Genomic DNA, 17,799 nt, shown 5'->3' on the forward strand with positions numbered 1-17,799 from the left:
TGTCGCGAAGGACTCACATAATGGTGAGGAAGACAAAGAACACAATGTTTACGCATGTTCGGGCCGCTGCGATGCGGAATACCCTAATCTTGCTTTTGGTGGATTGCCTCTCGTGAAGGTGGGTGGATGAACAAGAACAATGCTTTGGGAGCCTCCGGAGGCCCTCGGATGTGTTCCGGGCTCCCAGCGGTTTGATGGTCTATGAGTGGTGGAAGTGAGCGGATGAATCGATCCCTCCCCCTACGAGGTAACCTATCCTCTATATATAGCTACGGCTAGGGTCCGCATCCCTTAACGCAATGGCGGGAAGGGATCCCACAATGGCCAATTTTCAAGGGGAACAGGGGAACGTGCCCCTCTGCCCAAATGTGGTCTTCGCCCGCAAAGTGGTTGTCGATGCTACGGGGACGGGCTCAGCAATGACGTCTGTCCTGCAGGCGGGCAGTTGTGGCCTTATTGCACAAGAACGGAAACGTTTTGAAGATGCCTTGGGAACCCGCGTATGTTCTTGCCCCCTTTGCACGAAAGGGGAAACTGCACCGCCTGACAACTTGCTGCTTGCATGTCCTTCCACGTGTCATCCATGACTTCTGAGTCCTCGTCTTGCATTGGAATCTCCGCCGCTCTGGAGGGGTCCTGTGGAGGCCCCCTGTGGGCCTTGGTGCTGCTCCTCCTCGTGAGGCTCAAGCCCTCGCGAGGGCCTTACCCCGAGAGGTGTCGTGCCGGATTGTGTCTGGCCGGTGAAGCGGGCCAGCCCTAGGCCATAGGCAGGCAGGTCTGGGTACCCCCATTCCCAAAATTCCGACAATGTCCATTTCCCCTTCCGCGCAAACTTGCACTTGTGTGTTTTTAGTCCCTACGCTTGCTGAAAACGCTTTCTAGTGCATGCATCCTTGCCCAAGCGCTTTTAGGAATGGATCCTTAGCAGCCTGTCGATGACGCCACAGCCAGCAAGGCCACCTCGCAGTCGTGTTTGTGACCACTTAGTGTGTTGAGCAGGCTTGAAATAACGAAGAGCACGAACAATACCGACAAGGGTCCTTCGTGTGCAGGTTTTCTCACACAAGCGTCAACTTTTCCAAAGGAAAAGACTCGAGTTTCTATGAATTTTTTGCAACATAGCTTTCTTTTGATGTATTCCTTGCCGCAAAAGTGGTTGTCCTTGAATGCGTTAACTAATGCCCATACGGTCACTCCCTCCGAGAAGACTTGCACGCAGGGGCCTCTTCTCCCCTTTGAGGAGCATGGCATGATCTTGCCATAGTTGCTCTTGGTAGTCCATGTCAAAGGCATGCACTCTCGGTGACTCGCACGTGAGTTCCATGGGGATTACTCCTTCTGCACATAGGCTAGGGAGAAGGGTGTTTATCCAGTGGCACGATTTGGTGTCGTCCTGATTTAGCAAAGAACCACCAGCAGTTCATCAATCCAGCGCCTTCCGTGCTTGTGCAGCTTGTCAAAAGTTCTCGCCTAGAGGCCCCACAACACTTTAGTGTTTGCCATTTCTACTTGGTTGTTGCTCCTGCCGTCAGCAACTGACACAAAGCACATCTTGACGTTGATATTTTGCTAGTACTGCGTGAAGTTGTTGCTAGTGAATTGTGTGTCGTTGTCCGTGATGATCCTGTTGGGTACACCGAAGAGACACACTATCCCTCCGAGAAACTTGACCGCTGCTTGCACCATTACCTTTATCACTGGCTCTATCCCAATCCACTTCGTGAACTTGTCGACTGTGATGAACAAGAACTCAAAGCCCCTGATAGCATGGGGGAAAGGCCCGAGAATGTCGAGCCCCAAGACTGATAATGGCCATGAGAGCGGTATGGTCAGAAGGGCTTGTAATGGTTGATGTATCCGCTTGGCGTGGTACTGGTATGATTCACACGTTGTCAGCACCTCCAGGGTGTCTTGAAGGGCTGTCAGCCAATAGAAACCTTACATGAATGCCTTTCCGACAAGGGCTCAAAATCCAATATTGGAGCCACACATCCCTTCATCTATTTCTACCAATAGTTGTTGTCCTTCCTCCTGGGGGATGGACTTCAATTTCACGTTGTTTGGTATCCTTTTGTACAAAATGCTATCCACAAACTTATACTTGCTCGACTGTTAGGCTACTCTTTCAGCTTCCCCTTGCTCTTCGGGGAGGTCTCCTAAATGGAGGTATTGGACGATCTGTTGTGCCCATGTCGGAGCTCGTGGCTCGACGACAAGGTACAAAGGCATCTCTTCCGCACTGGGAGATATGGCTTCGACGACAAGGACCATTGGGTTAGCTAGAGCTTGCTGCTCACGTGCATGCATTTTGTCACCCCCGACAACCTTCTTGGCTGCCATTGATGGCTCTGCTGGGAAATAGTCATCGGAGTTGACCTCCTCTTATTGGCTCGCCGATCTGATGGTATGACGGGTGGCTGAGTGAGTCGAAGTACGAAAGTGGCTAGTTCCACATGCGGCTTTTGAGCAGCTTGTTTTGACATGTCATCAACAATATCGTTCTTTGCACCGGGATGTGCTCCATGTGTAGACCGTCAAAATTCTCCTCCAACTTGCTCACTTCATTGACGTAGGCTTCCATCAAAGGGATGTGGTTATCTTTGTTTACTTGTCATACAACCAGCTGTGAGTCTCCTCGTACTATCAATTTCCCGATGCCAAGTTCGACTGCTATCTGCAGGCCGGTGAGGAGCCCCACATACTCCACCATGTTGTTCATAGACACCTCCTTGGGAAAATGCATGTGGATCACATACTTGAGGTGCTCTCCAGTAAGCGTGGCAAGCAACACTCCAGTACAGGCGCCTTGCGGCGAAAGAGCCCCGTCAAAGTACATGACCCAATCTTGGGGTGCGTCCTTGCCGGGGAGAATCGCTTATGGGATTTCTTTGGCTTGCGTTGGTATCAACTTCGCGATAAACTCTGCCAGGGCTCTGCTCTGTATAATTGATGTACTTTCAAAGCGTAGGGCAAAGCTAGACAGCTTGAACGCCCACTTGACAATCCTGTCGGTTGCTTCTGGATTCCTTAGGATGCGTTGCAATGGGAAGTGAGTGATGAAAGTGATGTGGGGTCCTTGGAAGTAATGGCATGGCTTCCGAGAGACCATGAGAAGGCCGAAAAGTAGTTTCTGCACCCTAGAGTACCTTGACCTAGCTACATGTAGAAGAGAGCTGACAAAGTACACCGACCGTTGCACCATTTTCTTATTTGCACACTCTCTTGTCCTGCCTCTTGCACCGTACTTGTGCTGTCGGCCCCTTGGCTTGCTAGGGCTGGCCCAGGCTCGCTGGCTACCGGCTCAGGGGTTGCCATCTCGCCCTCCTAAGCTTCCCTCTCTTCCACTAGCGCAGGTCTAACCACTTGATTCATTGTTGCCAAATATAGCAACAATGATTCCCCTGGTTTAGGTGTGAATAATATAGGAGTAGAGATGTATTTCTTCAAATCTTGCAGCGCTGCCTCCGTTTCAATAGTCCAGGTCAGGGGACCTGCCTTTTTTAGGATTTTGAAAATGGTAGGGCGTGCTATGCGGATTTGGAAATGAACCTGCTAAGGGCAGCAATACAGCCCAAGCGGCGTATGTCCTTGACACGCTTTCGTGCCTCCAACTGCTCGGTCGTCTCGGTCTTGGCAGGGTTGACTTCCATCCTGTGCTGTGACATAAAAAACCTAAGGAGCTTGCCAGATGGGACTCCAAAGACACACTTCTCAGGGTTGAGTTCAAGTTGGTCCTGCGAAAGTTTGCAAAGGTTTCTTCTAGGTCTTGAATTAGCCTGGCCTTGTCCTTGGTCTTGACTACAATGTCGACCATGTATTCCTCCATGTTTCTGCGTAGCTGCAGCCCAAAACCTATATGAACGAGCCGTTCAAATGTTGAACCAACACTCTTTAGCCCAAAAGGCTTACGCTTGAAGCAAAATGTGCCACATGGGGTAATGAATGCGGTCTTCTCTTCATCCTCCTTGGACATGAAAATCTGGTGGTAACTAGAGAGTAGGTGTCAAGGAAAGACAACAAGTTGCAGCCAGGTGTCGAGTCCGCTATCTGATCGATGCACGGCATGGCGAAAGGATCCTTCAGGCAAGCCCTATTGACATCAGTGAATTCAAGGCAAAGCCTACACTTCTCGTTTACCTTGCGCAAACTCGCCAACCATGTTGGGTGGATCACTTCTCTCATGAGGCATGCTACTTCTTGTTTCTTCATCTCTTCGGCAATTAACTTTTGACATTATAGTGCTTGTCTCTAGACCTTCTTCTTGACACGATGTGGATGAGGACAAATGGCAAGGTGGTGCTCGATCACCTCCCTGGGAACACCGAGGATGTGAGTTAGTTTCCATGCAAACACATCGACATTCGACCACGGGAAGGAGACGATCGTGCTTTTGTATTTACTATCGAGGTTGGCACTTATGGTGATAGTACCACCCTTCCATCCTCCCGTGCAGCCACTTGCTTCGTATTGGGGATGGTCACTTTTTATTTCTTGCTCTTGGCGATAGAAGTCTCCGGTGAGTCATCAACATGCGTGTTGTGCTCTGCGGCTCGCTTCCCAGAATCCTCACGAGCTTTGCCAGATGTCCTGTTCTTGCTCTTCTTCCCCTCAGGAGTTTTGCTGGTAGGAGAAAGTGCCTCATCGACATATGCTGCCAGTTCCTCCTAGTAGAGCTTATCAACACAGAGGACCGAGTCTTTGTTGTTAGCATGGATGGTGATGATGCTCATGTGCCTTGACATCTTGAGCGTGTTGTAGCATGGCGAGACGCTGTCATGAACTTTGCCAATGCATGTTGGCCAAACATACATTGTACAAAAGTGACATCTTGGCAACATCGAGGATGACCCCTTTTGTCCAGAAGATGAGCTCGCTGCTAAACTTTACTGGCAGAGTGATCTTTCCCTTAGGCTACGATCTTCCCGGGTTGATCCCCTGGAAGGACCATGTCAGTTTGAAATTCATGGCAGGGATCTATAGCCACTTGATCATGTCGGGCGAGATCAGATTCAAACCATCTACACTATCGACCAACATCTTCCTGACATTGAGGTTGCAAATTGTTGACAAAACAAAGAATGGCACACACCTCACAAGAGTGATGCGGTCGGGGTGATCCTGTATGTCGAACATGATGGGAGTGTTGGACCACTTGAGGCATTTCCTCTCCTCTACTGCTGGCTCTGCTGCATTGACTTCACAGGACCACTACTTGAGTTGCCGGTGGAAGGAATGCAAAGATGTGCCGCCATCAACACACATGGCATCTACTGCCTTCTGGAATTCTTGACCATCAGACCCCTCTTCATCCTCGTCATCATCAATGTTCTCATCATCACATTTCTTACCTCGTACTCTAGCAGGCTTCTCCTTCGCCTGCTTGGCCTTGCCGCAGTCGCCGCCATGGTTTTTCTTGCTGGATCTATCGACATCGTCTTGGCCCTTCTCCTTGTCGCGCCTTCCGTAATCATGGTTCTAATCCTTCGCAAGTTGTTCTACTTGGCGGCATTCTGTGATGTCGTGGCCCTTGGTGAGGTGGATCTTGCATTATGTCATGTCGGTCTTTTCTCCTATCGCAGCTACATCATCTTCGGAGCAGGCTACAACCTCCTTGCTAGATCCAACGGACTTAGCCTTATTGGTAGCGTTGGAGTTGTCGATTCCTTCAATGACCATGACTGATTTTCCCTTGCGCTACCGATTACACATTCCGCCATTTTTCTGGGAGGCGGGAGCATCTCCATCGTCCTTAGAGTCGCCTTCTGCGCCAATATCCTCTCTCGAGAGTCTCCTCCCTTCTTCAACCCGTTCCCATTTGTCAGCCACAGCATAAATCTCGGTGATATCCCGCACCTTTTTGATGCTCATTTCCTCGCGCATCCGGTGATTGTGTACTTTCATATGGAATGTAGCGATCACCATGACAGTATGGATGTGTGGGATGTTGTGTTGTACACAGCTGAATCTTTGAATGTACTTGCAGAGTGATTTGCCATCTCTCTGGGGAAGCACATGCAGATTGTTGGGCTGCCCTGGGAGTTTGTGACCCCCATGGTATGCACCAACGAACTGGTTGCAAAGATTCGCCCAGGAGGAAATGGACCCCTCTGACAAGTTCATCAGCAAACTCCATACATTGGGCTTGTGTGCCAATGGGAAGTAGTTGGCGAGCACTTATTCGTTGCGTCCCCGAGCAGCTTGCACCGCTATCGTGTAGATACCAAAGAACTTTGATGGGCTGACCTTGCCATGGTATTTGTCCGGCAGCTCTTGCTTGAAGTCTCGGCTGGAGACCCAACAGACTTGCCATAGCTCGCGGGTGAATGCCGGGTTAACTACCTCGTACGGTAGGCCTCCAGGGACTCCCGATGCAGGCCTGGTCATGACTAGGTGAACACGGCTATCCGATTGGCGACGCGTCTCCCGCCGCCTCTCGATGGTAGTGTGCACGTCCTCCTTGCGTCTGTCCTTCAAGACTTGGCACTGGTCTTGCTTATGTCATGGGTTGATAAGGGCATTATTCACTTCGTTCTTCCCATCGGTACGACGGGAAGGTTGTTCCTGTTGTGGGGGCGATTGCACCGTAGGTGCCTCGCCAGCACCGCGCCCAGTGCTGGGCTCACTGAGGGTGCCTAGCATGCAGACGAGGGTCCCGCCATGTCTGGATTGTTGCGGTTCATGAAGCTCAGCACACTTTGTGTGATCTCCCTCTAGTCCTTCATCTTTTCTAGTGCAGGTGGGAAGTTCAGCAATAGCTAGGCCTACGCAAGGTCTTCCTCCGTGGTATTGGGAATGGTGCGGTGTAAGGTGTGGGTGTCACTTACTCTTGAAAGTGTCAGGAGGAGCGTTGTCTTGTGCCGTCGCCGATTGTCTATCCTCACCATGTTGTTGTCCTGCGAGTGGTGCAAAGGGGTCTTGTCTACATGTCGCTCGGGGTCGCCATCGCCATGGTGCTTGTTGCATTTGTACCATGAAGTACACGACGGAGGTTGCATCATCGCCATCGCGTTCGCTGCCGCTCCCATATCAACATTGCCCTCGGACGCCACTCTTGCGTCTTCGGACGTCGCTACAACTGGGTGCGGGTCACGGCTCGTGGAGCTCCATGCGGTGTGGTGGTTGCACTCACGAGTGCGGTGTGCACGGTGTCCATGCCCGCCTCTGTCTCCCGTAGCAGCCGGCGAAGGCAGGTTGGACGAAGATGGGATGACTACTGACACTCTGTTGGCCTTCTTGGGTGCCATGGGCGTCATGGAAGATGCTCATGAAGATACGAAGAAAATCGGTGAAGATTCACACACCAACCCCCCTACCTGGGACCAACGATCTATGGGGGCTATGGGGTCCCTCTGCGGTTCTATTGTGGGGATTTTGGATACATAAAGAACATCACCGATCTGTTCATACGTGGTGGTTTAGACAGGTTCGGCCCACTCAGAAGCGTAAAATCCTATGTCTTGTGTTTGGTGGATTATATGGGTTCACAGTATAGGAGTGCCACCACCCGACAAGGGATGCTCAAGGGGTGCAGCTACATCTGTAAAATGAACGGAGTCTCAACCCTTCTAAAGGTAGCCATGTAGCTCCTTTGATAGTCAAAGGGGCTACCACGGTGGCTAAAGTGGTCATTACATGGGTATACAGTGTACACTATGGCTGCCAAAATTATTGGCAAAAACAATAATGGAAAATACCTAACTCTGACAAACTAGGACACGCGCATTAAATGCACCATGAGGTGTCACGCTGGCGATGTCTTACGATAAGGATTGCCTCTCATTTTGTGTCATTTGCCCAGCTCTACCTCTTATTCCTTTTCCACTCCGTAGGACAAGTGTCATTAAAGCTGTTGTAAATCTCCTAAGCTACCACATGTCCCGACAAAATCTACCTAACCGCGTGCCTGCTCGACAGCTAGCTGATGTAGACAATCAGCTCGGTGACGTGGAGCGATGGACTAGCAGAAGGGATCTTGCCGGTCGTGCTTGCTGTCAGGTTTTGTCCATCGGCGAGGAGGCTTCCGGGTCGCCTTCGTCCTTGCTTCATGTTGTTGGAGGTTGATCTTTGCCGAACAAGGTCTCGCCAGTCCGAAGGCCGAGGTCGCCTGTGTATAAGTCTGGGTGCTAAGGGCCCTCTTTCTTAGTAGACCGACATGAGGGGGCACCACATATCAGGGTGTGCCCTGTTGCGTGGTGGCTCCCTCGTGGAACCTTCGGTACTCCTCCCGAAGCTTCCAAGTCTTCTTTCGGTCTAGAAAAAATCATAAAAAAGTTTCGAGCAATTCTGAGAACTTTTATTTTCTACACAAAAAACACCACGGTAATTCTGGTGAAAACGACGTCAGTCGGGGTTAGTTCTAAATATATCATAAAACGTGCATCAAAGCCATATAAAAATAATGTAAACATAGGTGAATATGGCATGAATACTTTATAAATTATCGATACATTTGAGATGTATCAGCATCCCCAAGCTTAATTCCTAGTCGTCCTCGAGTAGGTAAATGATAAAAGAAATAATTATGAAGTGTGAATGCTAGCATAGTATATAAGTTTGATGAATGAAAATTTCAGTCACTTTTGTAGCATCCTAACCACCAACTTTTTCTCACGAAACTCATTATGATAGAGTAGCAATCAATGCACATGTCATGGTTCAAACAATGGACTCTCTTGAAACTTAACATATGTTCTTAGTCATCAAACAATTTCAATGAATCGTCAATTCTAAGCAAGAGCTCCACATACTCAATTATCATATAGTCTTCTATGATTGCTAATACTGAAAGCATATTTTTAGAACAAACAACATCCATCAAACACAGAGAAAGGTAGGGGCTTAATGTTTTTCCTTGCAACATACTTATCATGGAGATAATTGTCAACAATAATGAATCATGATCAAATATATTTGATTGGATATATGTGTTTTGATCTTTCCCCACCACATGATACTTGCCAACTAATATATGAAGGTTGGAATAGGAAGATGAATCAACATAAAAAGTAAATAACATGGAAGTAAATAGATTGTCCCTTAATAGAGGGAAGCAGGGATTTGCACACGTGCTAGGGCTCATTCTTTAAACAAAGATGAATATATTTTGGGTGGTGTGCCTTTCCTCTCAATCTTACAACAAGGGATCTAAATATCTTCCATGCTAATCATTTTATTAGAAGTTCCCAAACATAATTGAAATTTTACTCCCCCTCGACCACTAAAACACATTCCACGTCTAACCATATCCATGGTTTCCCTCTAAACATTCAACATTCTAGGTGGAGCTCTTGTTTATTTATTTTTGAGTTATGCGGGTGTGGGAATCCTTTTAACCAGCCTCTCTAGTGCAATGACAAGTGAATAAACACTGATCATGATAATAACTCGCTAAGCATGGAAGATATTGACCACCCCGATCGCTCCATGAGCGGTACAGGCACACAAAAGGGATATTTATTTGAAAATTTTAGTAGTGACACAAGCAAATTTACTTGGAATAGCAATGGAATACCATATATAGTAGGTATGGTGGAGTTTCATTGAAGTAACTTGCCCCAAGGATTTGGATGCACAAGTTGTATCTCTACTTAGTACAAAGTTTTGGCTAACAGAAGGTTCTCAACAAGAACAGATGTTGGAGGATCCATAACAATATAACTTATATACAAATATACCTGTTGGTGCAGGTGTGCACACAATCACATATGGGACCTGTGGTCCCTTTGTGGTTCAGCGGGGAGGTCGTATGGCACAAAGAGTAGAGACTACTAGGCAACACGATGATGAGACTCGGGGATTTTACCCACGTTCGGGCCACGGTGAAGTGTAAAACCCTACACCTGATTTGGTGGATTGATTGGGGAAGATGAAGTTTGCACAGAGCTCTACCCTCGGAAGGGTTTCCGGGGATAACTATCATGTGTGTACACTTACACTTGGTTCTAATCCCCTTGGGACCTAATCTACCAAGTGTCAAATCTCCAAGTGTTTGATTCCTTTGCTAGATTGCCTCGAGCCTACTTTTATAGCTCAATGGGTGTTCATAGCGGCGAACAGTCACGGTCACATAGCTAACACTGCTATAATACCTAACTCTCGCACTTAATACAAAGCGTCATAAATGCGGCCTTAGGTGGCGAGCGGGGGTGCGTTCCCGGCAGGCTCTTGCCACCTATGAGCTGGCCCTGTCTTGGGGTCTTGACACACCTCTGGACGGGTGTTAATCGGTCATAATGTGTCTTCTGGCGAGATCCACCTAGCCATGTCGGAGCTCGACTCCTCATCGACAAGTGACTGGTGTAGCAATGAGGTGGAGCAGTGGCAGGTTAGCCCGCACTTGCCTGGGAGGAACCTTGCTTGGTCTTGGTGAGGATGCTTAAGCCTTCGCCCCTGGCAGGCGCAGGGGGTTCTTGGAATGTCTTGGGACAGCTCTGGGCTTCTCATGTAGGTCTTGCTGGCATCTGGTTCCGGCTCTTCACTTTGGTTGGTGGTTTGTCTTGAGGTGTAATGTTCTCAACGCGTCTGCGAAAGTCAGGGGCACCAGGTACCCCATTTTTTGTGCATTGAGAGGAGCCCCCAGGCCTAGCCCATACGCTGTCGCATAGCACTGATGGTCAGGCCCAAAGTTCAAGATCAGGTGTGAAATTCACAAAGAGGTAACCGCTAACTCACTATTCCGCACTGTCCCGCCACTTCAGGCCGATTCTGCCACGTGCGCTGCATGCATTGCACGAATATCGCGACGGGTGCACGTGGCTTAAAGGTCTGGTCGTGGCAGAAGCCGCAGCATCATGGATTGGATGGATGGGGTGGTTACCTATTCATCCGTGATGGCGGGCAACATCATAGGTGGAGATGGGCAGCGACCCTTGGAGTGTAGGAGAGCCAGCCCCCTGCGCCCTCCCTATAAAAGCGGGAGGGATATGGTAGACGATGCTCGTCCATCCTTCTCCTCTCCTCCAATCTATGGTTGCGTGGTTTACTCTTCCCTTCTCGTCCTTTGAGGTGGCTTTGGTTCTTGGCTATGGTGGGGAAGCGTGTGCGTCACCCATCTTCTATGGGGGCAACAAGAGCATCCCGTTCGGATCATGCAACCGCTTCAGTCATGGTGATGAAGGGCGGCACCAGTGCTTCAGGGGGGGGGGGGCGCTTAAAGGGCCCGGTGCCGCCGAGGAGCTTCTGGTCGAAGGGGGCAGAGCATTATGCCCGACCCTCCTCCGGTGACGTCGGCGCCGCCAATGCCGGGACACACCGAAGGCGCGGCGATGGAGTTTGTCGTCAAGCTGCCTGGTCCTCCTCGCGGCTGTGTGCGCCTCCCTCGCCCCACATGCGCGGTAGCCGACAAAGGATACAACGACGGTTTTGTGGCTATCACAGCAGGGCTCTCCGCCCATGGCACCACGTTTGGCGCGCATGGGTAGGAGATTTTCTCCTACGTGTTCTTCTCAAAGGTAGGGAGCATTCCTTGCCTTTGGCCACTAGGGATTACCATGTTCTCTGTGAAGGATCCGGAGAGCATGGTGTCTCCTTTGGCCAAGGCGAGGGATCCATTGGTGGAGGAGGCGTCCGCGCGGGTGGTGGAAATGACGGAGGCTGTTATGAAGGCGATCTTTGGTGCTCCGGGGTCAGGGGAGGTGACCCGGCTCGTCGTGATCATCTACAGCACCATCATCAACAGCTAGCCTCGGCAGTGCCATCATCTGCACCTGCACACTTCTCCCCTACCGGCTTGGTCCGCCCTTTATGAGCGCAGGGGCCTTCTGTTCCTGGCGGGAGGTGATATGTCTCGAATGTATCTATAATTTTTGATTGTTCCATGCTATTATATTATCTATTTTGGATGTTTTATATGCATTAATATTCTATTTTATATTATTTTTGGGACTAACCTATTAACCTAGAGCCTAGTGCTAGTTTGTGTTTTTCCTTGCTTTGGGGTTTTTCAGATAAGGAACATTAAACGGAGTCCAAACGGAATAAAATCTCCAAAAATATATTTTCTGGAACGAAAGAGTCCTGTCATACTTGGAGTAGGGAGCAAGGCACCTGCCGGGAGGCCACAAGCCCGCATGGCACAGCTAGGGGGGGGGGGGGGTAGGCCGCACCCCCTGGCTTGTGGCCCCCCATCCAGGTCTCCTATCCCTAATTCTTGTCCTATAAATTCTCAAAAAATCCATCATTATCAGAAGGACTCAAGAAATACTTTTCCTTCGCCGGAAGCCTTTGTTTCCGAGAGATCCAATCTGCGAGCCTTTTCTGATAATCTGCCGGAGGGGGATTCGATCACGGAGGGCTTCGACATCAACACCATTGCCTCTCCTATGATGCGTAAGTAGTTTACCACAAACCTACGGGTCCATAGGTAGTAGCTAGATGTCTTCTTCTCTCTGTTTGATCTTCAATACCATGTTCTCCATGATCTTCATGGAGATCTATCCGATGTAATACTCTTTTGCAGTGTGTTTGTCGAGATCCGATGAATTGTGAGTTTATGTTCGGATTACCTATGAATTTTATTTGATTCTTTCCAGATTTCTTATATGCATGATTTCATATCTTTGCAAGTCTCTTTGAATTATTGATTTGGTTTGGCCAACTAGATCGGCAGTTCTTGCAATCGGAGAAGTGCTTAGTTTTGGGTTCAATTTTGCTTTGTCTTCACCCAGCGACAAAGTAGGGGTAACGAGGCACGTATTGCATTGTTGCCATCAAGGACAAAAATGGGGTTTTCATCATATTGCTTGAGTTAATTCCTCTACATCATATCACCTTGCTTAATGCGTTACTCCATTCTTCATGAACTTAACACTCTAGATGCATGCACGAGTGGGTCGATTTGTGGAGTAATAGTAGTAGATGCAGAATCATTTTAGTCTACTTGATACGGACGCGATGCATATATGCATAATCATTTCCTTAGATATTTTCATGATTATTCGCTTTTCTGTAAATTTCTCGACAGTAATTTGTTCACCCACTGTATTATTTTCCTTCATGAGAGAATCCTCTATTGAAACCTATGGCCCCCGGGTCTATTTTCCGCATATTGTTTTCAGATCTATAAACCAAAAACACCAAAAATACTTTGCTGCAATTTATTTAATTTTGCTTTACTTTCACCCTATTATATCTATCTCTATCAGATTTCATCCTTGCAAATAACCGCGAAGGGATTGACAATCCCTTTGTTGCATTGGGTGGAAGTGTTTGATTATTTGTGTAGGTCCTAATATTAGGGCCTTGCTTATTCGTCCTACTGGATTGATACATTGATTCTCAACAAACTGAAGGAAATACTTATCTACTTCGCTGCATCACCCTTTCCTCTTCAAGGGAAAACCAACGCAAGCTCGAGAAGTAGCAAGAAGGATTTCTGGCGCCCTTGCGGGGGAGGACAGATAGCAAGATCTTACCAAGTACCCATCACAAACTCATGTCTTGCATTTACTTTATTTGCCATTTTCCTCTCGTTTCCCTCTCCCTGACTTCACCAATATTCCTTTTTATTCGCCCCTCTTTTGTTTGCCTTCCGAATCTCAAACTAGTTTCTATGACAAGCATTACCACTTCCCCTTTGTCACCTGAGTTTGAAGTTTTATACTTTAAACAAAGACAAAGGGAAAATTTGAAATGTCCCTGGTATAGGGTAATGGAGTCTTATCGTATCTCCAATTTAAAAGGAGATGCAAAGGTTTTGCTCAGACATTTTTATATTGGATTGGCTCCACAGCATAGAGAACTCTTATATTTCACCGGACATGGGAATTTTATTGAATTAAAATACAAACGCTGCCTATGAAGTTTTGGTGGGGATTCTAGGAGTCCCCTTCCACAAAAAAAGGGGCTTAATTTCTCAGAAGAGGGAGTACAGATTCTCAACAAATTGAGTGACTTACACAAGTACTTAGTTGAGTTCGAACAATATCCCGAACCACTTAAAAATATTAGTGGAAATCTCAATCATTTGAACACTTTGATTATCCTATGCAATAAGCATTGGGATATTTTGGACAATAAGATGGGTTCTTCCCTTACAAACTCAGGGAAGAGGAAAGAGCCCCCTGGATTTGAGAAGGCCCTCACAAAAATTGCCAATACGAAAGATGACAATACCTAGATCTATTGCGTTATGCCTAGCTACGGGCGTTAAATAATAGCGCTTGTTGGGAGGCAACCCATTTTTTTTATTCTGTTTTTGCATGCTGCAGACATAATTACTTCTGTAATAATTGTATTTTCTTGTTTTAATTAGTGTTTGAGCCAAGTAAGACCTTTGGGATGGTCTACGGTGTTTGCAATTTGATTTTGCTGAAAAACAGAAACTTTCACCCTCAGTCCAGGAATTTCGTAAATTCACTAGAATGTGGTTTTGATCTGAATATTTTAGACAAGATTGATATACAAATTGCCCAGATCTTCCTAATTCTTTAGAACTTTTGGAGTTAAAGAAGTATTCAAAGTAATCAGATTGCTATAGACTGTTCTATTTTTGACAAATTATGTTTCTTTTGTGTTGTTTGCTTATTTTTATGAAACTATGGGTTGTATTGGGGGGTATTGTCACCTCCCTAACCCTTAAGCAAGATAGCATTGTGCTCATGTCTTCTTTGCATTTGCATCCAAGAAGTTTCAACCAAAACAACAAAGTGGCAAAGGAAAAACTTAAAAACCCTAGCCACCATTTCAATTAAAGGAAATTTCAACTAGTTCAAAATCAATGAACCCAAAATGGCCTCAAGAAATGTTCAAACTTTCTGATAAATCATGAAAGTAAATGAGCATTGGAGAGAACTATTTTCTTGACACTTTAAGCATTTTAAATATTTGCAAAAGCCACTGGTTTCAAATTTAAAATTTGAAATCAGAAACTATAATTTTCCAAAAATGTTGAAAGTCTTGGAAATTAGTGGGGATATTATAACAAATATTTCACGGGGTCAAAAATAGTTTTTAGTTTTTGTTTTGGAGCTGAAATAATTAGCAAAGTAATAAATAGCAAAACAGAAAAACAAAAAAAAGAGAAAATGGGAAAAGTCTTACCTGTCGCCCAAGCCAGGCCCAGCCCATCTCGCCGCTCGTCCCCTTCCCCGCGCCAGTAGGCAGCAGGAGGTGGCCGCCGCCTCCTCTGGCGCGGCCACGCACCTGCGTGCCTGCCTGGCCGCCGGTTCGCGCTGGCGACGACGGGGATAAGCTCCCCAGAGCCTCCCCTATCCATTCCCCGCCTCGGTTCCTCTCCTCCGCCTGGATCTCCTCCCCCTCCTTGCTGCCGCCATTAGAGCCGAGCTCGAGCTCGAGCTGGCCGTGCCTGTGGCCATAGGAACCCCTCCGCGAGCACGCCATTAGCTCCGCCTCGTCGCCCTGGTCATTCCTGCAGAAGCCGAAGCTTCCTCGCGCCCTGCAACGCCCGCAACGCCCGCCACGCCGTCGTCTTCTTCCTCCGGCCGCCGGACCTCTCCCGTCGATTCGTCGCCTCCAGGCCTTCCCCGAGCCGTCTGAGCTCTTCTCTGCACTCCCTGTGAGCATGCGGTGGTTTTCCCTAAGTTTTCCCCGTCAATCCCCTCCTCTAGCCCTAGTTTCACCGGAGCCCGACGAGCACCGCCGCTGCCGCTCGTCGCCGGTAGCCCTCCGATGTCCAGCTCGTCCTCCCGAGAGCACCTGAAGCTCCAGGACGACGCGTAGATGCCGTAGCAGCTGAGAACTAAGCGTGGATCCCCCTGTTTCAAAGCCCCCGACTACGCCCGAGCTTCGGCCGCCGCTCCGGCTCGTCGCCGACGTCTCTTCCGGCGACCCTAGCCTCCCCAGATGGTCCTGCCAGATCGGCCACTTCGCGAGCTTGCTGTAGCTGCCAACCGCGTGCGTTTTCGTGCCGTGCAGCGCCGTCTAGATCGCCTCCGGCGAGCCCTCCGCCGCGGGTATGGTCGCCGGCGACCACCCTCCGGTGGCCGTCGACGTGGCCGACCATTAGGGCCTAATCGCCCTCCCGTGAGTTGCTGCCAGAGGGCCCCACGCCTGGTCAAACCCCAATTAGGGGCTGGTCAGCGCGGGATTAGCCCCAGAGAGGCTGACCAGTGGGGCCCCCCTGTCAGGTTTGACCTGCACAGGTCGGCTGACCTGCTGACGTCAGCCTGATGCAATAAATGGAATTTCCAGTATAAAAATAATTCAGGAAATTGCAAAAATTTGCAAAAATCATAGAAATTAATCTGTAACTCCAATGAAAATAATTTATATATGAAAAAGTATCAGAAAAATTAAAGGATTCTGATTATGCTATTTTAAAATATGTTTGAAAAAGTTACAGAACCCTAAATTGTGAAATAAGCAATAATTCAATTCTTTTAATCACCTTATAAATGGAATTTGCAAAAATATCCAAATTTCATTATAACTACAATGATCACACACTGCCCTAGAGGTAAATCAGTACCATAACATGACATTTCATGCATGTTAACATTAGGTTGATCTGAGCATCAGGTCGAATCAATTAAACCGGTATCCGGGAATACCCGTTTGAATTGTTATTCGAATGTGATTCAAATCAACTCTAAACCTAAAACATCTTGATTATAATAACTTATCGCTTGCATTCTCATGCCTTGCTCATGCATCATTTTGATTGCATATGATTGTTATTGAATGATGCCGTTCATTTCGGTAGGCCCCGCACCCCCGGATTCCACCGAATATCCGCCCGACGGATATCGTTCCTCCTCTGAGCAACAAGGCAAGCAACCCCTTTGATCATATCGATAACTCCTATGCTCTTGCTCCTGCACCTACTTATTGCATTAGGATCAAATGCTTTAACTGCTTTTGCCACGATAGTTGGACCCACTTCCTTTGCATGACTTAACCTTGTCACAGTAAATAGCCGAACCTTGCAACCTAGCATACCTGGTAGTTGCTTGATCTATGATGTGCCTTATCCTTCTATGCATGCTATGCTTAGAGTTGTGTATGGTCTGTCATCTGGGAGATGAACAGAAATGTGGAATGTGTTCGGTGAGCAAAGGTCGTGTGTTGAACTTGATTTGGTAAAGGTACCGGTGAAAGGCTGTGTAGGAGTACATGGCGGGTTGTTTCATTGGAACCGTCCTTAGGAACTGAGTTCGGTGTATGTAATCCAAGACTAGATACTACCACATGCTGGGCCCTGAAATATGACCCCGCTCGGCCTATTAATCGCGTAGTACTCGGTCGAGGAGTTGCAAGTAGTTTCTGGTGTTTATAGTAATGCTGGAGGCCGTGCATCGTGCTGACCTGAGAGGTGGACCGTGATGCGGTAGGCAGTGGCACGGTGTACCAAGTGGCACCCGGATGGTGGGCTTGGGAACCCTGCGCACATCGTTTGAGGCCGTGGCGGAAATCTCGGCCGGACTTCCGTACGGGTTACTCTCAGATAGGCGATAAACCTGGACTAGGTACTAGTGTGGTTAACGGTCGTGGCCGACTCCCTCGCTGGGCTTCCGCTTGAAGGTTGCCGAGGTGCATGATGTGCACATGGCGATAAGTGGCGGGAGCGTGTGTGACGAAGTACACCCCTGCAGGGTTATGATCTATTCGAATAGCCGCGTCCGCGGATATGGACTACTTGGAGACATATGTTGTTCATAGATAACTTCAATGGCTACTCATAAAATTGTCAAGATAAGCGTGAGTGTCGTGGGCGGCATTTCCGTATGGAGACGGAATGATTCCACGATAGTCTATTGTTGTGGTGTTAGTGGACTCGTGTGCGAGAAATCAAGTTGTCAAAACTAATTTCAGAAAGCAAGTTGTCTAGCCACGAGTCAAATG

At 48.1% G+C, this 17,799-nt stretch overlaps 1 pseudogene; it reads right to left on the minus strand.

Annotated features, from left to right (window-relative positions):
- Positions 1–259: 259 nt before the first annotated feature.
- Positions 260–3,650, minus strand: LOC123398433 (annotated as a pseudogene).
- Positions 3,651–17,799: the final 14,149 nt, after the last annotated feature.

Source organism: Hordeum vulgare, chromosome 1H, assembly GCF_904849725.1.
Source record: "Hordeum vulgare subsp. vulgare chromosome 1H, MorexV3_pseudomolecules_assembly, whole genome shotgun sequence".
In the NCBI taxonomy this organism is placed as follows: domain Eukaryota; kingdom Viridiplantae; phylum Streptophyta; class Magnoliopsida; order Poales; family Poaceae; genus Hordeum; species Hordeum vulgare.